The following is a 21,591-nucleotide window of genomic DNA, read 5'->3' as shown; positions in this document are numbered from 1 at the left end:
ATTACACTGACGGGGGAGACAGACGAATATAAATTATTGGCGAACAAGGGGAACCGGAAGAGAAACGGAGACAATAGATGACCAAAAAAAATACCTCCATTAGACTTTATTCTCTTCTTCTAGATTATAAACTCCTTGAGAATCAGGGAGCGTGGGATTTCCTTCTGATGTACTCTCCCAAGATCTCAGCAGAGTACTTTGCACTCAGAAGGCACACGATAAACGTTATTGATTGACTGATTGATTTAATGATATGACAGGGAGGAGCATGAATATGCCAGGGTGAAACAGATGAATACATAATAATGATAATAATATCATTTAATAAGCACTTACTAATAAACAATTGAAGGCACCACTGAATATACATAAATGCATAAATGCCGAGAGCGGCTCTAAACACAGTAAGTGTTGAGACTGACTAATGTCTTGATGCAACTTGGGGTTAGGGAAATTCAGAGAGGAGGGCTTCTCGGAGGAGGTGGGATTTTAGGAGGGCTCCGAAGGTGGGCAGAGCTGTGGTCTGACAGATTGGTTGTGGGGAGGGAGGTCCAGGCTGGGGAACGAGCTAAGCCCCGAGGACTAGAGGAACATCTTTTCCCTTTTGAGCATCAATAACACCATGCTCTCACCCAAACCGTTGCTCACCCTTGAGAGCTGGGGATGGAAACAAGCCTATAACCGCTTAGGTACTAGTAGGAGAAGGGGGTCGATCTAGTGAAAAGAGCATAGGGCTGAAAATCGGAACACCTGGGTTCTAGTTCCAGTTCACCCTTCATCTGCTGTGTGACCCTGGGCAAGTTATATAACCTCTCTGGCCGCAGTTTTTCCATCTGTAAAACCGGGATAAATAACACTTTTTACGCGATGCCTCGGTTAGGTGCTTACTATGGGCTAAACTCTGCCCAGGGTAGATAGAATACCTATGGATTGTACACAATCCCTGGCCCCCATGGGGATCACAGCCTAAGGAGGAAGGAGAACAGGTGCTGAATCCTCACTTTACAGCCGAGAAAACTGAGGCACGGAGAGGTTAGGCACCTTGCCCGAGGTTACACAGCAGGCAAGCGGCAGGGCCGACGTCAGAACCCAGGCCCGTGCTTTTTCCACCAGGTCACGCTGCTTCTCTGCCTCTCCCTTCCTCGTAAGGATGACGGGAGCTTAAAAGGAGATCACTGATGTGAAAGTGCTTCGGAAGACTTAAAGGGCTATTTTTAATAGCAGGTATTACTTTTAATGGTATTTATTGAGGGCCCCCGGGGTGCGGAGCAATGTCTTAAGCATCTATGGGTTAGCTAGTAACTTAAAGGGTTAACTTGGAGGACTGGCCCTTCTGAGATACAATTCCAGATCCTCAGGCTTCCTACTTCGCCTCATTCAAATTCCTGCTTAAAAAAAAAAAAAATCTATACCTGATCTATGAAACCTAGATTGACTTCGCATTTTACATTGGCGAAGGTCTCTCCGATAACCTTTTATTGACTCTTCTAGTCCTAACCTGAGATGATAGGTTGGGGTTTTACCGTTTGGGAAACTGTGATCCAGATCGACTGTGTCACTCCGCCAAAGACAAAGAGGAATTGAACACTAGAATCGGCCTTAAGTGTCACAGGGACACCGGCCCTAGATCTGAACAGCCACTGGGAAGCAGCGTGGCCTAGTGGAAAGAGTGCGGGCCCGGGAGTCAGAGGACCTGGGTTCTAATCCCAGCTCTGCCACTTACCCGCTGGGTGCCCCTGGACGAGTCACCTGGGCCTCAGTTTCCTCATCTGCAAAATGGGATTCCACACCGGTTCTCCCTCCTACTTAGGCTACGAGCCCCATGGGGGACCTGGTTGTCCTGTAACCACCCCAGCCCATAGTACAGTGCTCGGCACATAACAAGTGCTCAACAGATGTCACAATTATTACGAAGCACGGTGTAATAATAATGACGGTGTTATTTTTGAAGTGCTTCCAAACACTGCTCGGTGCTTAGAACAGAGCTTGGCACATAGTAAGCGCTTAACATCATCATCACTGAGGTAGATACAGTACAGTGAGATCGGACACAGACCCTGTCCACATGGGGCTCACAGTCTAAAGGGGAAGAGCAATGGGTATTTAATCCCTACTTTGCAGTTGAGGAAACTGAGGCACAGGGAATTGAAATGACTTCCCTGAGACCATAGAGCCGGGATTAGAATCCAGATCCCTTGATTCCCAGGCCCGGGTTCTTTGCCCCAGGCCACGCTGCTTCAAAGTTAAACCTGTTTCACGTTCAAATTACGTTCTTAAAACGCAGGCGTCCTAACCTGTGGTGTGATTGCAAATAATACCGAGGGCTGAAATAATAGGGATTATAGGATACCTGCAATGATAAGGGCCAAGAGAGGAGAGTTAGTCAAAGCAATCCTTTTGTAGCTTGTCTCTCCCCTCTGGAGATTGGCTGCGGAGTGTCATATTTTATCAAAGCCAGTGCATATATAATATAGCTTTGCGTTGTTTAATTTTCCATCAGCTATTTCCCCTTAATAGTTCCTTTACAAACTGTAGGTTTCCAAAAGTCTCCAAATGCTATTTTGGGGTTGGTCGCAAAAAGACACAGGAGGCTTTCGCCTGGGTTTATCAAGGTTGTCTTAAAAAAAAGGAACTCCTGACTGTTATCTGCTCATTTTTCTACAATTCACAAGGGTGCCGTAGGCTGTTTATTTCTTCCAGTCGTGTTTAAGCCGGCAGCAGACAAAAGACACACAATACATTTGATTTATTCTACTTTTTAAAGGTTGGGAAGAGCTGGTCGGAGCTTGCCGAAGGGTTCAGGGGTAAGGCACTAACTCTCCCAAGCAGCGTGGAGTGGGAGACTCTAGTAGATCTACGGGGCGAGGATGAGGAGGAGGAAAAGTATTTCTGGTGACCTAGTAGAAAATGCACAGATCTGGGAGTCAGGGGACCTGGGTTCTAATCCCGATTTTGCCACTTGCCACTGGATGTCCTTGGATAAATCACAGTGGTTCAATTTCCTCAACTTTGAAATGGAAATAGATACCTGTTCTCCCTCCCACTTAGACTGTGAGCCCATAAGAGACAGGGATTGTGTCCAACCTGATTATCTTTTCCCCGAGCTAAAGTCGTAGTATGTACTGAACAAATGCAATTGTTATGAATCGCTATTATTAATAATACTCAGTTTTTAACGGCACCACATAACTATCCTGACCCCCTCTGAGAGGCACCCTGAGATGCCTCTCAGTGTATCGCCAGTCCCGGTCGAAGGAGCTTTTCCTATTTTCTTTCTTTTTGTTTGTTGGCCGATGAGATGGTGGGTTTTTTCGCCACTATTCTTTGCAGGGTAAACGGAGATGGCTTCTGGAGTCGGGTCCGTTCCATTTCGGACCACCTCCTGCTTAGATGGGAAAGGTCCGAGTGTGAAGGTATTCACAGGGGGCATTTCACTGTCAACCCCAGAGGGCTGAAGAACCGGGGGCACCCATTAGCACTCTGAATATGAAAAGGCAAATTGGCCCAGCATAAGTGCATTAGTCATTTTCAGCTCACTAATTGTCTATTTTATCTTAACGCTAATACTTCGTGAAAGTGTAGTAAATTGACATAATATACATGACTACGTTCACGGCACACACGACATTTGTAGCCTTAATACGTCGGATTTGATTCAGCCCACAGAAATAACCTCGTTGGGTCTCTGAAGTAAATGAGGAGCTCGCGGAGACCTTGTTGCTCTCAGTAACACCAAGGACGAGCTAACGTGACATAATATCGTTGCCATGGTAACGGGGAGATTCACCAGCGGAATCAAGACTATATATCATCAATTTAGTGCTCTACTAAACACAAAATAATACCTCGCCTAATGATGTTTGGGCTCTGATTCTTAGGAATGTGGTGCCACCTATAGCAACGGCCAGCTGCGGGGAATTTCAGAAGGAATTCCAACTCAGTCGAGGTTCAGGCTCTTCCTACGTTCCTCCTCAAAGAAGTCAATCCACGAGTTCTTCGTAATTGTCCTTAAACTGCTCTTCGAGCAAATTGGAACTGTGTCACCCGGTGGCACGTCTCTGTATCTCAGACCGGGGACACGAGCCCAGCTAGGAGCTTAGCTAGAAGCCAAGAACCAGAGCCAGAATCTCCGACGCTATCCCTGTTGCGGGTTCCCGGAGGATAATGATCTGCACAGGGCAGATAAACTGGATGTGCCGGCCGTAGGACTCCTCGTCTGTCGGATCCCCGGCACGAAACCGTACTCACTTTCTTCCTTAGAAGAGGCTCGGGAGACATTAGCAGAGAGGAGATCGTCTCCAAAATATCTGGGCGTATCTGAAAGGAGGCTCTTCCCTTTTCCTCCTGCTCGCCAATGAACTAATAATAACCGGGGTATTTAATAAGCACTAATTACGTGCCAGGCACGGTACTAACCGCTGGAGTGGATACAAGCAAATAGGAAGGACACGTGGAGAAGCAGCCTGGCTCAGCGGAAAGAGCCCGGGCTTGGGAGTCAGAGGTCACGGGTTTGAATCCCGGCTCTGCCACTTGGCAGCTGTGTGACTGTGGGCAAGTCACTTCACTTCTCTGGGCCTCAGTTACCTCATCCGCATAATGGGGATGAAGACTGTGAGCCCCACGTGGGACAACCTGATGAGCCGGTATCTATCCCAGCGCTTAGAACGGTGCTCTGCACATAGTAATCGCTGAACGAATACCAACATTATTATTATCCCTGTCCCACATGGGGCTTGCAGTCTTAATCCCCATTTTAAAGATGAGGGGCCTGAGATCCAGAGAAGTTAAACGACTTGCCCAAGGTCACACACGGCCGACAAGTGGCAGAACTGGGATTAGAACCCCCGGGCCCATGCTCTATCCACTAGGCTATGCTGCTTCTCAACTGTAAGCCCGTCAATCGGCAGGGACCGTCTCTATCTGTTGCCGACTTGTTCATTCCAAGCGCTTAGTACAGTCTCTGCACCTGGTAAGCGCTCAATAAATACTATTGAATGAATGAATGAACTGCCCTTCGTACCCAGTTCTCTGCTTTGTCTTGGTTGGGCTTAGCAGAGCGTTTCCCCACTTCTCCCAAATAAAGCTGTCGTCTATCACCGGGGCGTGGAATCTGCCATCCTTTCGAATACTGCGCTCTCCTCTGAGGAGATGAGCGAGATCTGCCATGTCCCGGCCCTTCTGCTTTTCCTCAAGAAGAAGGCTTCCGTTTACATCTGTTTTTTCTCTAGATTCTTAGCGACGTTGGCCCTCTGAAATCCAAGCTCTGGGCCTAGGTTTTCTGCCCCAAGGACTGCTGCCAGTGTTAGTTCTGCTGCGTTTTAGCCACCTATTAAAGGACCCCAGTGCTCGTTTTTATCCCCTCCAGCTCTCCCCATTGCAGAGGGTGGGGGGGAATCACACTATAATAGTAGTGGGATTTGTTCAGCACTTTTTAAACGCTAAGCGCTGGGGTGAATACAAGATAAGCAGATCAAGCAAGGTCCCTATGCCACGAGGGGCATCCAGGCTGAGGGGGAGAAAGAAGTATTTTGCACCCGTTTTACCGATAAGGAAACCGAGGCACAGAGAAGGTACACGGTTTGCCCACCGAGATCACACAGCAGGCGAGTGGAAGAGCCGGCATTTAGAACCCGGGTCTCCTGCTTCCTAGGCACGGGCTCTTACTGTACGACCACGCTGATAATAATAATAATGTTGGTATTTGTTAAGCGCTTACTAGGTGCCGAGCACTGTTCTAAGCGCTGGGGGAGATGCAGGGTAATCGGGTTGTCCCACGTGGGGCTCACGCACTTTTAATCCCTATTTTACAGATGAGGGAACTGAGGGACAGAGAAGTTAAGTGACTCGCCCACAGTCACGCAGCTGACAAGTGGCAGAGCCGGCAGTCGAACTCACGACCTCTGACTCCGAAGCCCAGGCTCTTTCCACCGAGCCACGCTGCTTCTCCAAGGTGCTGATGTCACCTTCGAGGCAGGCGTAGCTGGACGACTCCTCTCCTGCCTCTGCGTTGCTGGGAGTGGGGCCATCGAGGGTCGCCTCAGTTACCTCACCTGTAAAATGGGGGTTAAGACTGTGAGCCTCACATGGGACAACCTGATGACCCTGTATCTCCCCCAGCGCTTAGAACAGTGCTCTGCACATAGTAAGCGCTTAACAAATACCAACGCTATTATTATATCTTCTACTGTAGCCAAAGTTACTAAGAACGGGGGAGGGGGCAGCCGAGGGAGGGGCAGGCTAAGTGCCGGAGTTGGTGTTTAATAATAATAGTAATAATAACCATAATATTATCATTGTGGTATTTGTTAAGCGCTCACCGTGTGCCAGGCACTGTTCTAAGCACTGGGATAGATACAAAGCAATCGGGTTGTCCCACGTGGGGGCTCACGCTCTTGATCCCCATTTTACAGACGAGGTAACCGTGTCCCAGAGAAGTTAAGCGGCTTGCCCAAGGTCACCCAGCGGCCAAGCGGCGCAGTCCGATTTAGAACCCACGACCCCTCAGGCAGAAAGGGAGAGCGGAGCCCTCGGGACTGAAATCACTACCGGATTCGGTGATCGCTTCATTTTCCCAAAGCGGCCTGGAATAAACAATAAGGACCGTAGCTGAGAGAGTTCAAAATGTATCTTGAGGTCTTGGTGGAAATCAGAGTTTTGCTAAAGGATGATCTAACTGGATGTAACCTCCCTCCCTAATTGTCATCTGGTGTTATTAGTAGGGATGATTTCCTCGAAATGATGGCTTGGGGTCTAGTAAACGGGGAGCCAAAAACGGTCCTCAGTTGGAGGCCGCTTCTATTCTGCAGCTCAGGCTGCCACCCAGAGAAACGTCGGAAAAGCGCCACTGTGCTCGGAGCTGAATTTCCCTCCTCTCCCGTCCCACGGCATAAATGCATCTTGGCATTTACTGCTTAGGCACGATCAGTACTTACGATCATCTCCGGGCAGCGCCGAACGCCGCCTAATTGATGGATTCACCTCTTCATGCAGACACGCATACTTAAATAGGAGAACACACTTCCCCGCATCCGAAGTTTCGGATCCCTTGCTGGGAACGTTAAGCCTTCCGACGGATATAATTCACCAGCGGCAGATAAATAGAGATGGGGTTCGAATGTCCGACCGGAGGGAGGCGAAAATTATGGTCCCCCTAAATCCGCGCCGGAGTCTAACGGAGGGGGTACCGCGTAATCCTAAATGCCGGGACCAGATCTGGCTGGCGCTTAAATTAAGCGTCGGTTCGTTACGGAGACCCATCGGTGATTAATGACAAACCTCGGCTCCCAGATCCACAGAGTGGATTTCAACTCCCGAAGTCTGCTCCGCAGGCAGGATTAAAATTCCCACTTCCAGAACAGAACTTTCTCTTAATGGAGGAAAAATAGAATACAGAACCCAAGATGCGCGAGGGAGAGTCCGAAAGCTACCATCCAGCCTCGTCTGCAGGAAGTGGATCACAGTGGGGAAAAAAAAAATCATCGGCGATAAATTCTCTGCTTGTTTTCCCGTGGATTTCACCTACAGCTGGGTTCGGCGAGGCAGAAAGTAAATTAGAGATCTGAGATGGAGTATTATGATTGGGCAGGGGATGTGGTATGTTATAATCATGCATTTTACTGTCCCAAGTGCTTAGTACGGTGCCCCGCACCCAGTAAACCCCTCATCTGTAAAATAGGGATTAAGACCGTGAGCCCCACGTGGGACAACCTGATCACCTTGCATCCCCCGGCACTTAGAACGGTGCTTCGCACATAGTAAGCGCTTAACAAATACCATCGTCATCATTATTATTATTATTACTACAGTGTTCTGCACACAGAAGGGCTCATTAAATACAATGGTTTGATTGAGAATCCGTCTCAGTCAACCAATCCACGGTATTCACTGGGCGCTTACGGTGTGCAGAGCAGGGTACTAAGCACTTGGGAGAGTAATCATGTTGGTATTTGTTAAGCGCTTACTATGTGCCGAGCACCGTTCTAAGCGCTGGGGTAGACACAGGGGAATCAGGTTGTCCCGTGTGGGGCTCACAGTCTTGATCCCCATTTTCCAGACGAGGTAACTGAGGCACCGAGAAGTGAAGTGACTTGCCCCCGGTCACACAGCTGACAAGTGGCCGAGCCGGGATTCGAACCCATGACCTCTGTCTCCAAAGCCTGTGCTCTTTCCACTGAGCCACGCCGCTTCTCTAGAGTACCAAACATCAGCATCGGGAGACGCATTCCCTGCCCACAAGGAGCTCATAGCCGAAAGAGAGACGGATATTAATATAAATAAATAAGTGACGGAGACGTACAGTGAATTCTGTAGGCCTGTTTAACAGAAGGTACACGTCTTAAATAGAGTCAAGGGGAAGAACATCTCCTAAAAACGATGGCAAATAAATAGAATCAGGGTGATGTACATCTCATTAAACAAAATGAATAGGGTGACGAAGATATATACGGTTGAGCGGACGAGTACTACTCTACACCTTCCCGAGCTCTTCCCGGACCACCCTGTACCTCTCCCTCCTCTACATCCGCCACCACCTTTCCGCTCTCCGTCTCCCCTACCCTTATACCTCTCACGCTCACGCTCTCGGGATCCGGGGACAGGCGGTGGCGGGCCAGACACCGGTGACATCGGGCTCGGACCGTGCTCTCGGACCAGCGGGTTCGGGATTTTTACCATCGCCTTTAAATGAGACCACGTTAAACGGGATTCTTAAAAATAAATTCCCCGATGGACCGAAACCAATAAAAGAGCTATATAAAAACAACTTTTCATAGGATTAACGCCAAGCCAAAACGATAAAAGAAATTAAATTATAGCGAAGCCCAGTTTACAAGGTTTTCTGGAATAAGTTGTGAGAGCTTTAAAAGGAAAACCGATGCCAACATCAGCCAACTGCCGGCACCTAACCTATAGCCGGCCACCTTGTAACTGGGATCACAGCATAACAGAGAGGGCATTTTTTTTTCCACATTGACCAAAACGGACCCTGTAAATACTGGCAAAAAAAATACGACGCAAGGTGGATTATTTCCCAAAACACGGGTGGAGAGACAGCTTCCGTTAAAAGGATAACAGTCCATAGCTTTTTATGGACGCGTGGTAAGCCAACCTTTTCTAACTGGAGCGCTTAACCATGATACATGGCAGATCATTTGTTTAGGATGCCTTCTTCCGCCTTTGGCGGTTTCATTTTAATTAGAAACTGAATGCAAATTATGGGTAATGAATCGACGGGGCTGGCTACGTTTACCTCCTTTGCGAGAAGGCCGGCGGACTTTAATTGCTTAGATGGGTGTCGAGGAGGCCAGCCGTCGGCCTGTCCTCCCAACTGTCGTTGCCGCTGTTGGAGACCGAATACTGGGCCGCCTGGGCCACTGTTCTCCCACAGCGGCATTGCTAGAATCCTCTGTTCTTCCGTGAGAGATCCAAGCGCCCAGTGTGGGAGGTGGCTAATCACCAGGATATTGTGAGTAGCTCTGGCCTATTGCACATAATTTCCACTGAAGATGTGGAGTGAATCACGTAATAAATTTTTTTTAAAAAAACCATATTGGGATTGGAATAGTTCCAGTCTTGGAAAAATGGGAAATCAGAGGTGCCAGGACTAAAGAAATCGCTGTTTTCTGTCTGCTTGACGGTTTATCGGATTTCAGTTCGCGCTGGGAAAATCTACAGGGGGATGGGGGCAAGTCAGCCCTAAAACTTCTCCCTATCTTTGTGAAGGGGAACTTAAAATGCAAGATTTATCTGAAGTCGGAACGTTCTCTCTCTGTCTTGCACACGCGCGCGCGCGCGCGCGCACACATACACGCACATTTTCACAGCACGGAACATTTTGTTTAATGGCTATTTGTCAACTCTCCTTTAAACTGGGTAGTCCGGGCTGGGGAGTTGAAATCAGACCGCTCCCTCCCTCCCCCCACCAGTAAGGCCTCGGCCCACAGGCCGCTGGGTGGTGGGTGGGGAGAGTCCGACCGACCGAACGGTGATTTGGGCCATTTCTCTGCTCTGACCCGGTTCCCCCAACGCCCCCCCCCCCCCCGGCTGGTGCCCTGCCCAGATCAGACTGCCCGAGTTCAGAGGGTTCTCTCTGCTCTAGGAACGGACCACCGCTCTCCTCTTGCGAGAGGCGAGGTCCGGGCAGAGCCGAGGTACAGCTGGGACCCGTGCTGCCTTTCCTGTGACGCTGAACCCAGAGCGGAGGGAGAGAGCGAAGGTTGAGGCTTCTGGCAGGCCGTACCTGGGCTTCTGTTTGCCTCAGTCCAGTTACCAGACTGAATCGGAATCGTGTGTCCGAGGACATGGAAATTCACATATAAAGACGTCTCAGCTCAAGTCTCCCTTTTAACGCCCAGGACAGCATGAGCGACGGCCTCTTTTTGAGCGGGGAGAAAGGGAACCCCTATTATCTGCCTCCTTCTTGGGTCCTTCAGAGGGGCTACCTGGAAGGCCTCTGCAGCCGACTAGGGAGACGTGGGTGTCCACTCCCACCTGAAGAGACCATGGAGACGCCAACCAGCGTGGTGTAACGGATAGAGCACGGGCCTGGGGGTCGGAAGGGTGTGGGTCCTAATCCCGACTCTGCCACCTGTCTGCTGTGTGACCTTGGGTAAGTCACTTTACTTCCCTGTGCCTCAGTTACCTCATCTGTCAAATGGGGATCGACACCGTGAGCCCATGTGGGACAGGGACCGTGTCTAACCCGATTTGCTTAGATCCACCTTGGCGCTTAATACAGCGCCTGGTACGTAGTAAGCGCTTAACATATACCACAATTATTATTATTATTATTAACAAACATCATTATTATTATCATCATCGAGGCTAGGGCCGTCCAAAGCTTTATAGAGCTGGGTCTCTCAGGCAATTCTTCAGTGCATTCTCACCCTCTCAGGAGCTACTGAGTCACTCTGAATAAAGACACCGCATCATTTCTTTCTAGGGCTAACAGTAATAATCATCGTTATTATAGTATCTGTGAAGTGCTTACTCCACTCCAAGCACTGTACTGAACGCTGGGGTAGATCCAGGATAATCAGGTCAGACACAGTCCCCGTCCCACAAGGGGCTCACGGTCCAAGTCGGGAGGAGAACGGGCATCGAATCCCCATTTGACAGATGAGAAAACTGGGACCCGGGGTAGTTAAGTGACTTGCCCGAGGTCCCCCACCGGGCAAGTGATGGAGTTGGGGCTCAGCTGGCCAAACCTCCTAACCAGGTCCTAGAAATGTGGGTCAAGGATGCTCCAGTACCCTGCTGGAAGCTTTATTTTCCCCAGCCAGAGAGCTCATTTGAAAGATTCCCACACCATGGACGACAAGATGCTCACTTCACCTTCCTTGTGAAAGAGGGTGAGTCGAGCGTGCCAGCGTGGAGCTTGTGGTTTCGGGGAAGCTGTGAACCACTGCCATCTGGGAGTCTTAAATGCCGACGAGCTCTGTCGGGTTTTACCTTTGCTGGTCCTCTCCCAAGCCTGCCTACACATCTAACGAGCTCGTCAAAATCATCTCTTTCTTCCCACCCTATCTCATCGGTCTCCCTTTGGTCCTGCCCGACCAAATTTTCGGCCAATCGCCTTCGATCCAAATTCCCCTATCCGTCAAGTATCGAAGTATGGAAGGAGGTCGCGCTGCCAAATTGGTGCTGAACCCAGAAAGATAAGCACCTGCCCACATCTTGAAAGCAATCAAGATGGGCCCATAATCAACTGGGCATCAGGCCTAAAATAAGTGCACGATGCTCCGCTTTTCATTTTTTATTTCTTACCGGGATGCTTTTCAGAGGGAAGGGGTTGTTCTGAGTTTCCGTGGAGCGGGCCAGTGGATGGGCTTGCTTAGCCCAGACCCGGAGGGGCCGGTCGAGGAGGCTGGGATGACTCGGGGAGAAGACAGGGTCGCCTCCACTATTCATTCAATTCATTCAGTCGTATTTATTGAACGCTCACCGTGTGCAGAGCACTGTACTAAGCGCTCGGAAAGTACAATTCAGCAATAAAGAGGGCCAATCCCTGCCCACTATTAAAAGTCTGCATTCTAGCGGGCTTAATCCATTCGGGTAAAGTCTCTGCCGGGCTGGTCCCGGAGAAGTCGGTCAGCACCACTGACGTTGCCAAAGCCATCCGAGCTGGAAACCCTTACGATCGCTCTGAGAAACCTCCTTTTAAGCATCGGTCAGAAAAGCACGGCTCTGCCTAGCCAGACATCAGTGATCGACTGTGAGTAGAAAAGAGACTTGGCGAAGGCTCAGGATCTTCTACCTCTTTCTTTCCCAGATAACCTGGTAGTTGGAAAACTGTGGAATAGCTCTTGGGAGAGCCGAATAGCAACACAATAAGAGCGGTGATATTTGCGGCTCCGTTTCCCTAGCTGTCGATCTCTATTCGACAGATGGAGAAACCGAAGCCCAGAGAGGTTGTGACACGGCCATACAACGTGCCTGGGAGAAGCAGCGTGGCCTAGTACGGGCCTGGGAGTCAGAAGGACCTGGGTGCTAATCCCGGCTCCCCCACTTGCCTGCTGGGTGACTTCCGGGTAAGTTATTTCACGTCTCTGGGCCTCAGTTACCTCATCTGTAGAATGGAGATTAATACCGTGAGCCCCATGTGAGTCAGAGACTGGGTCAAACCCTATTTGCGTGCATCCGCCCCGGTGCTTAGTACAGAGCCTGGCACATGGTAAGCCCTTAACAAACACCATTCTTCTTCTTCTTAATATTGTTAGCGGGCAAGTGTCAGAGCTGGGATGAGAACTCAGGCCCTCTGACTCCCAGGCCCGGGATCTTTCCACTAGCCCACACAGCCTCTTAAAGAGGTCTCATTCCCATCAGCGTCCCGGTGTTATATGTCTTTGCCAACTGACACCCAGGGGAGAAGAGGATCTTTCATTAGACTTCAGATAAGCGTTCTAAGTGTAGTGCGCTTAGAACAGTGCTCGGCACATAGTAAGCGCTTAACAAATGCCAACATTATTATTATTATTATTATTATAGTGGGAAGGGGATGGGGGGCGGGAAGGAGGGGGATGGGACTCTGAGAGCACCGTAAAGTGGAAACCCCAGCCCGACTGCAGGGACGGTCAAAATCCGGAAAGAACCTTGAGGGTGGCTTACTTCGAATGTCCGGTCAGATTGAACAGGACCCCAAGCTAAATACAGATCGGGTTTGGATCGGGGAATTTATCCCTCGAGGTAAAGCAAGACGGTGAAGTGAATGACGGCCCTCGCAGATGCACACCGGTTAGAGACAAGGCGAAACAACAGAAGCAGCATGGCGTAATAATAATGTTGGTATTTGTCAAGCGCTTACTAGGTGCAGAGCACTGTTCTAAGCGCTGGGGTAGATACAGGGTCATCGGGTTGTCCCACGTGAGGCTCACGGTTAATCCCCATTTTACAGATGAGGAAACTGAGGCACGGAGAAGTGAAGCGACTTGCCCAGAGTCACACAGCCGGCAAGTGGCAGAGCCGGGATTCGAACCCGTGACCTCTGATTCCCAAGCCCGGGCTCTTTCCACTGAGCCACGCTGCTTAAGGATAGAGTGTGGGTCTGGGAGTCGGAAGGAACTGGGTTCAAATCACCGCTCGCCCAGGTCATTCAGTCGTAATTATTGAGCCCTTACTGTGTGCAGAGCACTGTACTATGTGCTTGGAGAAGTACAAAACAGCAATAAAGCGAGACCATCCCTGCCCGCAGCAAGTTGAGCGATCTTGGGCAAGTCACTTCACTTCTCTGGACCTCAGTTACCTCACCTGTAAAGTGGGGATTGAGACTGGGACAGGGATGGTGGGACAGGGACAGGGATGGTGGATCCTTTGTGGGGCAGGGATGGCGTCCAACCCGATTACATCGTACCTACCTCAGCACTTAGGACAGTGTCTGGCACACAGTAAGCACTTACAGATACCCCAGTTATCGTTAGTAATTGTTATACGAAAACCACTGCTCACCGAACGTTGGGCCGGACTCGGTCATTCTGGGCATCCTGTGCATGAGCGGGAGCAAGGTTAAGGAAAGAAAACCTCCCAGTCACCAAGTGGCTCTGCAAAATCCTTATTTACTCAGCTCAGGGTGCGCAGCGATATGAAGTTTATTTTCCCGAAAGTCTTTTGCCTCTCTTTCGTGTGAGGAAGTTTAGTGCTCCTTGTAAACCTCACCCTCGGGCTGCAACTTCAAGAGGAGCGTTTGTTTGAGTTGTGAGCAATGAGTTGCTTTGTTTAGGAGGCCAATGCCAAACACAAACACTGAACTACAACAGATGGCCTAATCAGAGGAGAAACATTTTCTACAATCATCCCGCCTTTCATTTGTACTCCATTGATGCCTTAACAAAGAACTGAAAAAGAATAAATGGTTCCCTGTGATTAGTCTATTTGGGGCTATTTTCATGTCTGTCTCTCCCATTAGAGTGTAAGCTCCTAATGGGCAGGGACTTACTGTGTGCAGAGCACTGCACTAAGTGCTTGGGAGCATACAATACGACAATAAACAGACACATTCCCTGCCCTCAACGAGCTTACAGTCTGGAGGGGGAGACCGACATTAGTATAAATAAAAAAATTACAGATAATAATAATAATGATAATGTTGGCATTTGTTAAGCGCTTTACTACGTGCAGAGCACTGTTCTAAGCGCCGGGGTAGACACAGGGGAATGAGGTTGTCCCACATGAGGCTCACAGCCTTCATCCCCATTTTACAGATGAGGGAACTGAGGCACAGAGAAGTGAAGTGACTTGCCCACAGTCACACAGCTGACAAGGGACAGAGTCGGGATACGTAAGTAAGCGTTGTGGGGCTGGGTGGGGGGGGTGAATAAAAGGAAGCAATGATTACTATTACCATTTTACTACTAAATTTACTTAAACGACGACTATTTCTGCCACTCTGAAGGAAGTTGAAGGACAAGTTGAAGTTTAAGTAAGTAACTTCACCCAAATTTTTTCTCCCAGTTAAAGAAAATACAAACGGGAATCAGGAAGAACTATCACCAAGCCGACCTTTGCCGAATCTGCCAACTCCGCAGTCGACAGATAGTCAACCTACTACGGGAGAGCCAGCAACTCCCAAAAGACGAGAAGCTGAACCTGAATCGCCGCGATCCCGCCGTACATCTAACTGTGACCGGCTGCCTGAAGATAGCCCTTCTCCGCAGCCAAAGAGACGGCATCTTGCCACATCTGCTTCAATGCCCAGATTGTTTTTGCACCTGGAAAAGAAAACTCCAGTACATAGTCACCTCTAACTTTGACATATCGTCATCTGTAACTCCGACACCCAGCAAAGAAGGGAGTACAGTCTTGGCTGGTTTTGAAGGTAGAAGAAACAATAAATTAAGGCATTGTACTGAGAGCTCGTGCCCGAAAATTATCGCCACAGTGATCTGCCTCCTCCTCCATCTTACATCTATGTTTCCTAACATTTGCTGCGAATGCTTGTGAAGCTTCCAGAGATCCGAGGGAAGATGCGCTTTTCTGATAAGAGCCTAAAGGCTTTGGTTAAGCACTTGGAGCTCTTTCTGAGGCCAACTGACCTGCCTCTACCTCGCCTGTCTCGCCGCGGACCCCGGTCCACGTCCTACCTCTGGCCCGGAACGCCTTCCCTCCTCAATTCTGCCGAACAATCACTCTTCCCCCCTTCAAAGCCCTACTGAAGGCGCGCTTCCTCCAAGAGGTCTCCCAGACTAAGCCCCCTCTTCCTCCGCTCCCCCTCCCTTCAGCGTCACCTCGACTCTCTCCCTTTGCTCTTCCCCCCTCCCCGCCCCACAGCACTGAAGTATATATGTATATATCTATAATTCAATTTATTTATATCGATGCCTGTTTACTTGTTTTGATGTCTGGCTCCCCCGCTTGGACCGTAAGCCCGTTGTGGGCAGGGATTATCCCTCTTTATTGCCGAATTATACTTTCCAAGCACTTAGTACAGTGCTCTACACACAGTAAGCGCTTAATAAATATGACTGAATGAAAGAATGAAAGAAGTACAGTTTGGTTCAACTGTACACTTGACCCTTTCAATATTACCAACCGTGATTTGGGTGCCTGAGTGCAAACCTAAAGCTGGGGAATCGCTGAGGGCTATTTATCCCACTTTGCCGAGACTAGTTTTAGGAAAACAACTCAGAGGTGAAGGGGTGGCTGATAGCCAAGCGGAGTCACCTCATGATTCTTGCGACTTGTCAGATCTGAGAGAAGAAGAGAGAACGATACTGAGGCAACCTCCGTTTGCATTCCTAGATCTCGAAAAACCATTGGTCACCATCAGTACTTTGATCGGCTAGGAAGTAAATGTGTTTGATCGGAGAGGTTCACTCAAATCCTCAGGGATATGGCAGGTCTGGCCAGAGTGGGAGGTAGAGTGACTGGTTTGGGATCCTCATAGACGGGTACGACAAGATGGTAAGTTAAGAATTCACAATTGATTGACTAAAAATCTTCTTATTAGGCACTTACTATGTGTCAAGCACTGGGGTAGACACAAGATAATGAGAATGGACGCAGTTCCTGACCCACAGGGCGCTCACGCTCCAAGAAGAAAAGACAGCGGGCATTTAATCCCCATTTTGCAGATGATGAAACTGAGGCAGAGAGAGGTGAAGCGATTTGGCCAACGACACGCAGGGGACAAGTGTCAGAGCCGGAACTGGAACCCGGGTCTTGTGACTCCTAATCCCGTGTTCTTAGCACTCAGGTTCTCTATCGGGTAGAATTGAAATGGATTGGTCTTATTCAAAATACACAGCACCTTTTTAAAAATTAGGCCCAACAATGATAAATGGTTTTAAGTCGAAGACATTTGAGCAAATGAGAACTTGATGGAGTACATGAAATGAAAATTTCAATGCGAACACTCACTCTTTTGATGACTCGGTTGGAAGCCACAACAAAAGTTTTGGGTGACCACACCTGAAGCACTGCTCGATAGCAGTGACCGCTTCTTTCTCGAGTTCCTAGAATCTATCCCGAGGAGAAACGAAATGCTGTCGTCAAACAGGTCCTTGGAAGATTTGCTACATGAACTGTGTTAATTCAATCTCGTTTCTCAGTTCTGATTTGAATTTCATTTGCCACACTATTATTAATGGAAGGCCGGTGGAGCATTAATGTGATTGAAAACTGAATTAATGTGTTTCAATGAATGATTTTCACAATTCTAAGACACCGGCATCCGAGGTATGGACTTATCTAATTCCAAACGGGAATTCCTTTTTCACCCTGCTCGGACATTTAATCCTTTCCAGGGGAAAACTGGCAGAGTTGAAGCTAATGGTTTCTCCCTCTGGTGACAACTAGGTAAATATCCTGGTTCCTTCCGAGTCAGGTTATTTTTTAAACTTGAGAGTTGTCCTCTTACATTATGAATGACAATGCGTTCGTTCAATAGGCCAGTAGAGCTGTAATTCAATCTTGAGTTTCTGCTTCTATTCAAAAGTGAGGACCATAATATAGTTCACAATGTCAGCAAAATCCTTGACTGAATTACGACTTTCAATCTAATCATAGCAGGTGCCCGGTGCATTTTTTTCTACGTAAACAGAAAACGGTATCCAACACACGACATGTGGACACGCTACTGTTTGCTACTGTTCTCTACTAAAACATCTGTTTTGGTTTTCACTGTAAATAGAACAAAGGCTAAAAGAAATCAGAACCGTAATCCTCGGTGAATTGATATCCACTCCAGTTAGCATGAAGTCACATACTAGGTGTCAGAAAATCCTCAGAAATATATTGGGTTGACTGAGCTGCATGGACCTGCTTCTTTTTCTCGGCGAAATGGGCCATGTGCCTCCATCCAGCATAACTTCAGGTCCCAGAACACGTGGGCAGTTCATGGCGCAAGATTGATCCTCTTGTTTCCGCTGGTTTAAAAAACACGAGAGATGCCCTAATAATAATAATAATGTTGGGATTTGTTAAGCACTTACTATGTGCAGAGCACCGTTCTAAGCGCTGGGGTAGACACAGGGGAATCAGGTTGTCCCACGTGGGGCTCACAGTCTTAATCCCCATTTTACAGATGAGGGAACTGAGGCACAGAGAAGTGAAGTGACTTGCCCACAGTCACCCAGCTGACAAGTGGCGGAGCGGGGATTCGAACCCATGAACTCCGACTCCAAAGCCCGGGCTCTTTCCACTGAGCCACGCTGCTTCTCCATTACAGAACTGGTTCGGAGCAACGGTCCAGCCCGCCTCCAAAGGGGGACCTGGGTTCTAATCCCAGCTCTGCCACTTGCCTGCTCTGTGACCTTGGGCAAGTGAATTTTTCTGTGCCTCAGTTTCCTCATCTGTAAAGTGAAGATTCGATACCCGTTTTCCCACCTACTTAAGACGGGGAACTCCCTGTGGGTCAGGGACTGGGCCTGACCTGGTTATCTTGTATCTACCCAGAGCTTAGCACAGTGTTCAACAAACACCACGGTTACGACCATTAAAAATGGCAACAGGAGGCTTGGAGTCGGAGAGGCCACTTTCTCAGTGAGAGGCGGGGGCAAAGTTGGGGCAGAACTCCCAGGGGATGGGGCTGGGGAGAAAACTGGAGAGCCAGGGATACGTAAATCCAGGGCAGTGAACACCCAGACACACACACACGTACACACAGGGCCAAAGAGGTGGACACACAAACCCACACAACGGTATTTCCAGGGTAGCCATCCCATGGTTTTACATCGTGACAAAGCTTGGTTTCTTATTCTGTTTCCTCTGCCCTCCCCGAGAATGTCTTGGCGATTCCGTTGGCCTTTCTGGGGAAGGAACAGTGCTGGTGACTGGTGATTTCTTGCAAATGGTTTGACTTTGGGGTTTCCTTGACTGCCAACTCTGGTGTACTGTACTCTCCCGAGCACTTAGTACAGCGTGTGTTGGTGTGTGGGTGTGCGTGCGTGTGTGTGTAAAACTCACATTTTGCTGGGTGGGGCTGAGAGAGGACAGGGCAGGGAGAGCGGAAAAACAATCTGGGTCCCGTTTAGGCCTCTCCGGGGCCTTGCCAGCTCTATGATTCTTTGATTTCAGAGCCACCCAACCTTTGGCTCTGCTACTGAAACAGCCACAGCGATGCTTTGAAACCCAGAGGACAAGAAGAAACCAAGAGCCCATAAACATGTCAGAGTGAGGCTGCTTAGAATTCTGTTTTATTACACTGGAGCTTACGGCATTGATCTGGAATGAATAATGAGTCTGAGTTTGGGTTTTAAGATGACCAAACTTCTACTAATTTACATCGCTTTCTGGCCTTGTCCCTTAGCTGTTCAATTTAGCTTTTTGTCAATCCTGCCCTGCTTTAGGCTCTTCCACCGGCCCCGCCCTGAACGGGTTTTGCTCCTTGTACCAAGACGGGTTTTATTAGCATTGTCTGGGAAAGAAGGTTAAAAAAAGAGTCTCGTTTCAGCCCTGGTGTAGACGATCATTAGTCATCGAATAAAAAAAAAAATCTGGGCTAATAAAGAGAGGCTAATGCTTGGGATTTTTTTTTTTTTCAAAGCAAAATGAAGCTATAGGTCAAATTCAGTCCGTGACTTCTTTCCTGAGCTTTCTGGGAGCTTTGAACTGATCGAAGATACTTGTACATGACAGTAAGTCCTCTGCAGAAAATATTTCGGGGTATCATTTTAAAAATAAAGCAACGGAGGAATTTAACAGCCCAGGGCAAAAGTGTGAATGTGTCAAATGACCACAACTGCTGCCTTCCCCGTCTCCATATGCATCGCATTAGTGTTCATTAAGCACCGTCTTGTGCGAGATACTATGCGAAGGCCTCTGAAGGAATTAGTCAAAAAGACTTCCCAGCAGAGGAATGCAGTCGGGACATGCAAATCGTGTGATGCATGACCAGCCGGAAATCTAAAAATGGAACTATAACATTATACAATAAAATGCCTCTTTTATTAGACTCTTCCTCTTTTTCTGGCTTACTTCCTTGGAGTTGAGGTGGTGCGAACGGGCCACCTAATCCCTTTTTATGATAGGTGAGATCAGCACCGCAGAGAAACTGTGACTTTTTTATGGTTTTTGTTCAGCACTTACTATGTGCCAGGCATTAAGCACCGGGATAGACACAAGCAAATCGGGTTGGACACGGTCCCTGTCCCACATGGGGCTCACTTGCTGAATCCCCATTTTACAGACGAGGTAACTGGGACACAGAGAAGTGAAGACTTGGTGATGGTTACACAGCTGACAAGTGGCGGAGCCGGAATTAGAACCCAGGTCCTCCGACTCCCGGGCCTCTGCTCTTTCCACGAGGCATGAAACGGCTGGCGAGCTGGGGTGGGGGGGGCGGGGGGGGTGAGGAGGCAGATGCAGGCAACTTAACATGTCCAAAACAGAACTCCTCACCTTCCCACCCAAACCCTGTCCTCCCCCTGTAACCACCGTCCTCGTAAGCCACGGATTCAATCCGTCACCAAATCCCGCCGGTTCAACCGTCACGACATCACTCAAATCTGCCTTTTCCTCTCAATCCAAACTGCTACCATGTAAATAATGAAAATAATAATAAGGATATTTGTTAAGCGCTTACTATGTGTCAGGCACTGTTCTAAGCACTGGGGTAGATTCAAGGAAATCAGGTTGTTACAGGTGAGGTACCTGAGGCACAGAGAAGCCCAAAGTCATCCAGCTGACAAGTGGCGGAGCCGGTATTAGAACCCACGACCTCTGACTCCCAAGCCTGTGCTCTTTCCGCTGAGCCACGCTGCTTCTCCAAGTGTGAATCCAAGCACTTAACCGATCCCGCCTTGATTACTGCACCCAGTAAGTGCTCAATAAATACGACTGTACGAACTGCATCAGCCTCCTTGCCGACCTCCTTGCCTCCCGTCTATTCCCCACTCAGCTATAATGATGATGTTGGTATTTGTTAAGCGCTTGCTATGTGCCGAGCACTGTTCTAAACGCTGGGGTAGATACCGGGTGATCACGTTGTCCCACGTGAAGCTCACAGTCTTCATCCCCAGATGAGGTAACTGAGGCACAGAGAAGTGGAGTGACTTGCCCACAGTCACACAGCTGACAAGTGGCAGAGCCGGGATTCAAACCCACGACCTCTGACTCCCAAACCCGGGCTCTTTCCACTGAGCCACGCTGTCATTCTGCTGCCGGGAATATTTTTCTACAAAAGCGTTCGGTCCACGTTTCCCCACTTCCCATGAATCTCCAGCGGTTGCCCATCCACCTCCGCGTCCAACAGGAACCCATTCATTCATTCAATAGTATTTATTGAGCGCTTACTATGTGCAGAGCACTGTACTAAGCGCTTGGAATGTACAAATCGGTAGCAGATAGAGACGGTCCCTGCCCTCTGACGGGCTCACGGTCTAATCGGGGGGAGACGGACAGATGAGAATAATGGCAATAAATAGAATCGTGGGGAAGAACATCTCATTAAAGCAATAGCAAATAAATAGAATCAGGGTGATGCACGTCTCGTTAACAAAATAAATAGGGTAATGAAGATATATACAGTCGAGCGGACGAGTACAGTGCCGAAGGGATGGGACGGGAGGGGGGAGGAGCAGAGGGAAAGGGGGGAGAAGAGGGTTCAGCTGCGGAGAGGTGAAGGGCGGGTAGAGGGAGCAGAGGGAACCATCGGCTTTAAAG

The 21,591-nt window shown here is 48.9% G+C and overlaps 1 pseudogene; it reads left to right on the top strand.

Annotated features, from left to right (window-relative positions):
• The first annotated feature begins 11,224 nt into the window (after nt 1–11,224).
• Nucleotides 11,225–16,291, top strand: LOC103165631 (annotated as a pseudogene).
• The last annotated feature ends 5,300 nt before the right edge of the window (nt 16,292–21,591 follow it).

Source organism: Ornithorhynchus anatinus, chromosome 13 (assembly GCF_004115215.2).
Source record: "Ornithorhynchus anatinus isolate Pmale09 chromosome 13, mOrnAna1.pri.v4, whole genome shotgun sequence".
Lineage (NCBI taxonomy): Eukaryota > Metazoa > Chordata > Mammalia > Monotremata > Ornithorhynchidae > Ornithorhynchus > Ornithorhynchus anatinus.
Note: the sequence above shows the minus strand (reverse complement) of the source record. Positions and strands in the feature narration are given on the sequence as shown.